Raw genomic sequence first — 10,243 nt, forward strand, 5'->3', positions numbered from 1 at the left:
CAGGTCGCTGAGTTCATACGACGCGCAAAATTCGAGTAACACATAATAGAAAGTCCAATTATATCAAGTAATTAATTAAAAATTGTTAGGGAGATGGAAATCGGGAAAATATTAGCCCCAAAGATGTCTTTAGGGATTCCAAAAATATTTGCGATTCTGAGCTTATGCTAGTTAAAATATAATAATTTTCCATTAAGAATTATGAAAGTCGAGATAATTGACAGAGTGAGTCACTAGAAATCATGAGAGTAATGGGAGAAAAATTAAGTCTTGAGGAAGTGTTAAGACGTGGACGGAACAACTCAATCGACCTCGTCATGAAACATGATGACCCAAAAAAACCGTCATAGAAGGACAAGCGGATGGAGAGACCGAAAAATGGTTGCTCCGAATGGAACAAGTGATGAAGTGTGTGAATGGATCGGCTCACACAACTAGCAGTGAGCGAAGAGCTGTGTCAAGCCAATATTAATGCCTGGATACACGATGCATTATCACGTACGAAATAATGTCTGATTGCATGAATGATTTTGGGTGACAAGCCAAATTAGAACAGGTTCTATTTTCTGTACATGCGTTCGCACAAGTTTGGTGGTTACATGTTGCATTTTTGCGTTCTTTCTCGTGTTCATACATTTAGACATTAACTCGAACGTGTAACCAGGCCTTTAACGTTAACCGGTGATGATGAAAATGTATCTATTCTTATCAGCAGATTCATAATTTTTTAATTCCGAAAATTTTTCTCAATGAAACAATCAATATATATTTAATATTCTTTCAGTTTTTGCGCTCTAAGTTGCACCTGGGACCCTCTGTAAAGGCCGTTGTACACGGGGCAGGTAATTGCGCAACATGACGTGTGTACGAAGGCGCAGTCAAAATTGCGTCGTGTAAAGCGTTGAATTGCAAGAACGCAAACGAAAATGCATGGATACGAGATGGCAAAATAGCCTCTGTTCTAATTTCGCTCGTATATTCAGGCAAATTTACACCGTTGAGCATTTACAGGGTGACGAGATCAACTCCTGTTATTCTCTCAATACGTCTCAACATAAAAGAACTAGTTCTTATTTTTTCCATTCAGTCGCAGAGGTGGTTATGCTCGAATCTGTACAAGTTTCGTCCAATGACAATGCCTTCCAAACATCTTCTGACTCGTAACGGCCTAAACATACAAGATGCTTGAGCTATATCGGTTTGTATTACTTGCATATGCGCAATTTACGTGAATTAATTTTCGGAACAAATAAGGTTTTGCAGCCAAATAATTACTAATAAAGTTATAATTATCGAGCACCGAAAACCCTTCGTAAGCTACAAGCGGGCTTTTACGGGATATGAATGGAATTTTTGTGCATGAGTAAAAAAAAAGTTTTGTGAGTTTAACGAACACCATGTGGAAACAGAAAAGTTTTAATTCCTTCAACTCCTACGTTAAAGATGTTGATAATTTATAACGTTGTTTAATATTTACTGCTGTGAATGAAAATTTTACCATCAATACACGATTATTAACTATGTAAAATTTAAATTGTGTTCGAAAAATGTAAAAAATTACATATGTATATTTTTGTTGTCTTCAAAATATTTTTCGTTTTTTTCTTGCATTTTTTCTGGATGACGCTGCAGCCGAAAGACGAGGCCGTAAAAATCTACACATGATCATTATCCTTCCCTTCTTTTATTTTTCGTCCTTCTGTAAAATCATTCTTCCTCGAAGTATTAAGCGTTTTCACTAAAAAGAGTAAAAGAACATTTTTGCTACGCAACGTTCCCTGTGACACGCGCTTACAAGTTCGTTCTTTCTGCCGCTAAGCATTGGACGTCAGTGGAACATCGTAAATGTTACCAATCTTCGATCAATCTCTCTCTCCGATTTTATCACGTGTGAATACAAGTTGGGTCAAAAATATATGCATAGAAAATTCTCTTAATGCTTTCCATAGAGTTTGCGGGCTGCTGTACATGCCAATGCAAACGAATTTCCACTTAATAATTGCTTATCAGCAATTACCGCAGCATAATCTTTACTATTTAAGCTAGCATTAGAGCAATGGCTCTGAAAAATATTTCACTCAGCGCTCTATGTTTCCGCATATCAATATGTGTAAAAAAAAGTGTATTCAAAGTACGATAAATCCTTGAGGCCAGAGTTGAAGGGTTGTATTTTGTTGTTGATATCAACTCTTACATTTATCGTTGCTTTGCAGACGCATTTATCTGTAACTACACTCAAGAAAGGAAATAAATTTTTGCTGCATTTTTTATCAACGAGTTACCTAATTGCAATTTCATCACAATCAGCGACCAATATTTCCACTGACAATTTCAACATGAGGCAAAAAAGCAGAAAATACTATAAAACCTTTTAAACACACTATTAAGAGCTTAATCATTCATCAATTTCTGATCTCTATCGTTTACGCTCGTATATCTCACGAAAAATACTCGAGAACACGAAGAGTAAGCTTTCATCTCGCCGGAAATATTCCCTGAAATCATTTAAGTGCAACTGAAAAATGCGTTCCAACGGCTGCACAGAAGATATAAAATGTTCCAATAAACGAATACCAACTTAGCGTTGCTTCAAAGAAACATAATGTGCATTTTCAGCTCTGTAGAAGATAGTCCTGCACCACGAATTACTTCGTGTTGCAATGTTAAAATGCCATATTTATAACTGCCATGGTATTAATGAAATGTAAAAATACTTTACAGTTCCACATAAATTTGAAATGCAAAAAATATGATTCCACATAAATCCTACACCACTTATGTGAGATTATAAAGTTTATTCCATTAATTACGTTAGGTCGGTTCCATGAAGCGACGAAACAACGAATAATACCATGCTTATGATTGAGTTGAAAATTCTCGCATTGCGTAATGACAAATATTCTAATTTGATATTTCCTAGAAGCAACACTGGAGTAGAAAGGACTTAAAACTACCAACTGTCCACGGAAAAATACATCTATAAGTTTAACTCACCGGCTATTTTCTTTGAATCCTGTCAAAACTTTTCTCTCTTGTCAAGTTCCTTCGTCACTAGACACTCAACACTGTCCGCACTGAACTATAAATCTGTTAAAATCACTCGTAAAAATGGGAGGATTCGACGTAAATCTTTACGTCCGCACAAAACGGTCCACAAGCGGCACTCGTATGTCAAGAATGTTGTCCGAAGCTTCCGCGATGGCCTTACGGAGCCGACTGAAGGGGCCCCTACGACGACCGGCGGTTTACAACTTCCCCTCTCGCGCCCTACCTTGGAGGGGAACTTAATTTCGCGGTTCTCACCCCTCCGAGCCCTGCGATGAAACATCCGAGGTGCTGTTATTCCAGCTTATGAATCCAGGGCATGTTTTTTTGTATGTGCCTCCTGGGTGCGTGGAAACGACGTAGGTGTTTAGAGCCCAATTTTCCGCGTGTAACTTTGATTTAAAATAATTTTTTGGAGCGAAAACTTCTTGAGGGATATTGTTACCGCTTATTGATTGACTTAAAATTTACGAACACTCAACTAGACCACCTATATCCGAGTAAAATTTACTATAATGTACATTGATCACTCTATATGTCGTGGAAACGCAATAATAATTCATTGACAATACGTTTACACATATTAAAATTATAAATAATGCAATAATTTTGTAATTTCAATAATTTCAACCACTAATTAAGTGAAAATTTAATTCTCTATGAACAGTGAAAACGCAATAATAATTCATTGCCAATAAGTAAATTCTTCTCAATATTATAAATTACTTAATTAGATAGTAAATTAAATAATTGTTACCAGTAAAAAAGCGAAAAATTTCCAGGATAAAACTTATTAAAATATTGTAGCAAAATTATGATATATTATAAACATAACGTGCAACTCTATAAAGATATAAATATTACTTTGTAGCATGTAAACAGAGTGGATGTGTTTTATTCACCATGCGTAATCTAACTTATTTTAACTGCGCCACAATGATTTTGTCTGTATGGTTTATCAAATTTTTGTGGAAATTAATTGCAAAGTAACCGATGCAAACAATGGTCTTTCTTCTTTTTTGAATTTTTCACTTCCACCCGCCAATTCCAAGGTAGCCTCCGATTTTTGCGTGCCTTGCGGTTGCTTGGAAACAACGAAAGTGTTTTGAGCCCAATTTTCTCCCCGTAGCGTGAGATTCCTTTTTTCAATTTTACGCGGAAAATGAAAGTGGAATTTCCTCAGTGGAAAAACTTTCGTAAGCCTCAAGAAATTGATGTTACAAAACCACGGTTGATGCTAAAATGCGGGGTAATTTTGCTGCCCAAATCCATTTTTTCTTCGCGTAAACTGTATGCTTTCACGTTTCTTCATTTCATCAATATTTTTAACATTTACGCATCTCATTAACCGTCAGCAAGGCATGAAGTCTTTTTACAGAGTCACGGTCAGTGATTCAGGAAATGCTTTTTAATTAGTATTTAAAAAAAGTACGCGAAAAAGCAGGCTTTAAAATTAAGTAATAATCCGGATATGAAAAAATTTTTGCACATCTTTAATACTAATCAATGCATTGGTATATTGTTTTAAATATCGGAAGTCGAGTATCTTGCTAGAATGCTTTTATTACAATTTTTTAATTTTCAAATCGTTTACAATACTCCTCAATTGTGGCGTTCGAGACATGTAAACTTAACATACCTACTGTTCGAAGAATAAAACTTCAAATTGTGTATCTATGTATTCTATATTATATATTGAAATCTTTAGGATGGTGAATTTTGAGATAATTCTAGCTTAGTTTCCGAAAAAATATTGACAACCTCATTGGAACTGCGTCGTTCATCTTACCATCTTACCAGAGCAAACTCGCCAATATCAAGCCAATTACTAATCTTCCTTAATATGTGAAATTTAATGATATATCGATCTTTATTTATATGAGATACGAAGGAGACAGAAGTTATGGATTGAGCGAATACTTCGCGGAGGAGGTATGTTGAAAACAGTGTTAGAGGGTAGAATGTTAGATAAACGAGAGAGAAGAAGGAAGAGAATAGGAGTTTTATATAGAGTGAAAGAATTATTATGAATTGAAGAGGGCAGTTGATGGAGGAAGAGAATAGAATACTTCAAAAATACTCCATGCAAGCCTACCTTAATGAGTAAAATACTTTAATGATAACCGATTTTTTATTGTAACTGTAAGATATATATGTACATCGCTACGCTGGAAAAATTCTTTAAACAACTACAATGTCCATATAAAATAAAATAATAAATTAACACCTAGGTTTTTACATAGTAACCATCTTAAGAGTAGATAGCAATATTTTATGGAACCGCGTGATAGGAAAGATAATGACAAATATACCTACCCATGTATGGTCTGCATACGTTTCTATTCGCCGACATTGGATCCGACGATCAACGTAATTTTCAGAAATTCCTGGAGTATATGTCAGGAATTTCAGATCATTACTTGAAAGATGTCGAGACAGGAGAAAAAAGAAAATGTAATTTTCAAGGTTTTGCAAATGATTTAGTGTGTTGAAACCTGGGTCGATATATTAAATTATATGTAAATCATACACACATTTTCCTGACACTATGTTATCTTTTAAGGTAGTAATTTCCTGTTGCAATAGTATAACAATACATTTACCACGTCCAAGTGTACATCTTACGTCCACGTTAGTTCTTCTAGCTCTGGTAAGTAACAGGCAGTAAGCCGGATAGTACTCCATTGGAGTTCTCGGAAGTTGCGCAAAGTGAACTCGGAAATGGCCCCTGGGCCCCCTCGTAGTGGTTATCCAGAAAGATTCGGATCTTACCGAATAATAATAATAATAATGTCGTTTATTTTCGTATGCACTGGGGCCCGTGAGAAAATAAAAGTACAGCTTTCTACATTTCCATCTTGGTAGATGAATAGAAGTAAAAAATTAAATAAATATAATTACAGACAAATGCAACCAGTGCAGATCGCCAAGAGAACGAAAAAAATACAATATTTTCAACAAAAAAATAAATAATCGCACTTAGATATAACAAACCAATTACAAAAATTTAAGGTGACAATACATTATGACAATTATTTCAAACAAATATTTTTTTAAAGAAACCATAACATTAGGATAACACTGTGATTTAGCACAATTCTAAATTTAGTTGACAATTAAATTTAGTTGACATATGTATCAATAAAAAAGTGTCTAAAAAATAATCTAATGCCCTTCCTCAGAATCCTGCTTCAATAACCGTAAATATTTCCACTAGGTTTATCATGTTTGTTTTAATCGTGAATGAGCAATACTAAATCATTATTTTTGTATTTTCATGCAATAAGGAGTAAAGTTCATTGATACTAGATAGCAATATTAGGGCACCTGTTCTGTATGCAATTTAATGCAGATATTTGTAAATTAATTGCTCTTCAATCTCTATAGGTACATCTAACTTTGTCATCCTTCGTGAAACTAACGTGATGTTACAGAATAAATTACAGAATTAGCAAAACAGAGCAAAAAATAATGTTGAAGAGACTAAATTTTATTTTATCGTGATAGTTTTACCAACTTCAGAAGAAATTCTCACTTCGAATTGTATTTTTTCCTACGAAATTGCATTTTTTTATTTCCTTTTATATAGTTTTTAAGAGCTGGAATATCGTCAAAATCTATTTCCAGGCATATGACTTCTTAAAATTGTCCGGGGGAGGATGCCCGAATCCCTCTGTGAGGAGGACCCCAATCACCCCCGACTGTTTCTGCCTTGGTGAAATATCTGTGTGATATGATATATCTTGAATTTCACATCATAGAAAAGAAAATTTAAGAAGGTGATCCCATTCTCCTGAAAGGCTGAACCCCCAAAATTGGATACGAGCTCCCCGCTCACTTTTTTTCGCACCGCAGAAGTTAATTAACAGCTTGCTTTGTCATAAATGTATCGGGTTACTTAAATAGCTAGCAATAAGTTGGATTCTCACGCATTAAATCAGGGTGAAGAACCTTTCTTGCGATGTAATTATGGCACCCTTGTCTTCTGTCGGTGAAACATTCAGTGCTACAACGTGAGTTGAACCGCATAGGAAGCAACGTGATTCACTCTTCGGTGACGTATTCCCGAGTCGAGTCACGTACGCCTTGCCTCTCAGCAGTGTGTGTGAATCACGTTGAAGCCACGAATTTTCCGGCAGGTACGGAGTTTTTCAAGTGGGTCCAATTTAATTAAATACCATTAATTCTTGGAAGCTGTGTTACGGGATGAATCTTAATCGCGTGTTTGAGTCCATTTTATGGAAACATCTTGCTCAACTAACTTGGCTCATTCGCAATCAGCAAAATTAATTTAAGCATCCTAATAATTTTGTTGACTAATTAAAAAAATTGGGGGTTTCAGTGTAGCAACTGCCTAAAATAAAAATCTAATAGGGAATAACATATGAGCGGGGAAAACTGTCTCAAAATATGATAAAATGAGGAAGATAATGAAAAACTTATTATTAGAGTAGTCTGAATAAATTTAATTGATCATACACGAGAGTATGACCGCACCATGCAATGTTATAATCAGATATATGACTGATACGTAATATATCTCTTTATACGTATGTATATATTTTAATAAATAAATCTACCTGAATAGCAAAGACAAAGAGGGCTTTCAACAAAATGAAGAATCTACTTACAGCCGAGAAAACAAGCATAGAAGTAAGGAAACACTTCATCAGATGCTACATATGGAGCATATTTCTCGATGGAAGTGAGACTTGAACGTTGACCCCAGTAGAGAAGTCAAGAGTGACAGCATTCGAAAGGTGGTACTATCTAAGAATATTGAAAATGAAATTGATCGACCGAGTAAGCAATGGGGAAGTGCTAAAAAGAGTAGGAGAAAAGAAATATCTTCTAAAAGCCTTCTTAATAAAAAGACAATATAACTTACTTGACCACATTATGAAACGTGATGGCGTGATGAAAACAATCGTAGAGGGACAAGTTTAAGGGAAGAAGGGCAAGGGAGGAACGAGTTTCACTGGGAAGGTTATCAAGGATGTTAAACCATGAAATGGCTAGCGGAGAGGAGGGAGTTATGGAGAGCTGCGTCAAACCAATCTTAGGATTGTTGACTTATGATGATGACATTTAAATACAGAATATCGTGGTGTGTCCATTTCCAAAATAGGCTAACCTACCATTTGATTGGTCTTCATCCTCCTCTAGTATTCATTATTTCAAGTTATTGTTGAGACAAATTACCCTTAGTATGCGGGAAAGATAGATGGAGGCAAACTTGGAGGACCAAGTGCCCCTAATTATATCCTGACTGGCGCGACCGCCTCCAGTCACCGAAATTACTCTACCTAAATTATTACCTATGTTTAATTTAAAAATATTAAGTTGTTTCCGCAAGGTGAGGGAAAAAATTAGGGAGGTAGCCGGAGGATCAGATCCTCTCCCCCTCCGAAATGGGGATCTATGTTCATCATCATCATCATCATCACTGGTCAACAATCCTAGGATTGGTTTGACACAGCTCTCCACTCAGTTCTCCTATCAGCTAATCTTTTCACTCCTACGTATTTCTTCTCTTTCACATCTCTCTTTACTTGTTCCATATATTTTGTTCGAGGTCTTCCTTTTCCATTCTTGCCTTCCACCTGTCCTTCGACGATTGTCTTCATCAGGCCATCATGTCTCAAGATGTGGCTTATAAGGTTGTTCCGTCTTCTTATTAAGGTTTTCATGAGGCTTCTCTTCTCTCCTACCCTTCTTAGGACTTCCTCGTTACTAACTCGGTCGATCCATTTGATTTTCAAAATTCTTCTGTAGCACCACATTTCAAAGGCCTCTATCCTTGCTTTCTCCGCTGCGATCATTGTCCATGCCTCACTTCCGTATAGGAGCATACTCCAGATGAAGGTTCTTATAAATTGTTTCTTTACATCCACATTTAAGTTTCCCGCTGTAAGCAGGTCTCTCTTTTGGTGGAATGCTCTCTTCGCCTGCGCTATTCTGCTGATAATTTCTTTCTTGCTTCTCCCGTCACTAGTTATCTTGCTTCCCAAATAACAGAATTCATCCACTTCTATCAGTTTTTGCCTCCCTATTTTAATGTTGGTCTTGACTTCTTCTCTTCTGCTGCATACTAAGATCTTGGTTTTCTTCGTGCTTATTTTCAGTTGATATCTACTCATTACCCTACCCATATTAACCAGAATATTTTTCAAATCCTTCTCTGTTTCTGCTATAACAGCTATGTCATCGGCAAATCTTAGCATGCTTATTTTTTCTCCATGGATATTCACTCCCAATGCCTTTTCTTTGATTTCCATAATGGCTCTAAAGATCTATGTTCGTCGCCGGAAAAATAGTCTGAAATCAAATTTTAGGCTTATGTTGTTGCACACCTGAGGTAGGCCTTTAATTTATATTCTTAAAAACAATTTTGTCACCAATCAATTATGAATTCATTTTCCTACTAGGTTTTAATTAATATAGGAATTATTTTAGCGCTTCAATACCAATGAAAGGACTCATGAGAACAGTCATTATATAATGAAGGTTATGATGTTCATTACAGGTAGCACTGTTAATTACAGCTGGCCTGAACGATCAGCGCAGGAATGTTTGCATACCCAGTTATACAATCGTATGAGAGATCGAATAAACATACGCCGTGGGGCGTGCTCATTATTTCCCACGTGCAGAACTCATCATATGAAATCACCTCAGATAGCCGCGTCAAGGTCGAAGAATTGAGGCTACAGCTCTTTGTTGGAACCAAGCACTGCGGAGTCGTATGAATAAAAGGGAAAATTGCTCTATATTGGAATAACGCGGAAACAAAAGAGCTCATTCAGAATTATTATTCATTAACACTTCGGTGAAGGCTGAGGAAAGAGTTGAAAATGCTAGAATAATTTTAAATATAATACAAAGCATGGCAGCAGGGGTGCCGACTAACAAAAAATATTGGGGGGGCCCAAACCGGGGATCTTGCCCCGGGAAATTTTATAAGTAGTGAGTTCTAAGTTTTTTAAGCATTTTAGAAGAGTCACATGACCAAAATTACAACCCTGATGACTCGAATCTCGATATCTGGACACTCCGGGGAAAATCGACAAGCCTGACATATTTTTTCCTCACACATATTACGAATTTTTGAGGGGGCTCGGGCCCCCTCAGGCCCCATGGAGACGGCGCTACTGCATGGCATAGAATTAATTTTTTTGTCTAGGAGAGGTATATTGAC

General features: G+C 36.3%; 1 protein-coding gene across 1 annotated transcript in view; it reads right to left on the bottom strand.

The window, feature by feature from the left end:
- LOC124167861 (ly6/PLAUR domain-containing protein 6-like) overlaps positions 1-3,203 on the bottom strand; it is a 68,268-nt gene extending 65,065 nt beyond the window's left edge. The window contains exon 1 of the mRNA XM_046545912.1: positions 2,995-3,203. The gene's annotated coding sequence lies outside the window, so the exon portion shown is untranslated. The remainder of the gene's footprint in view (positions 1-2,994) is intronic.
- Between the last annotated feature and the right edge of the window lie 7,040 nt (positions 3,204-10,243).

Source organism: Ischnura elegans, chromosome 11, assembly GCF_921293095.1.
Source record: "Ischnura elegans chromosome 11, ioIscEleg1.1, whole genome shotgun sequence".
Taxonomy (NCBI): Eukaryota; Metazoa; Arthropoda; class Insecta; order Odonata; family Coenagrionidae; genus Ischnura; species Ischnura elegans.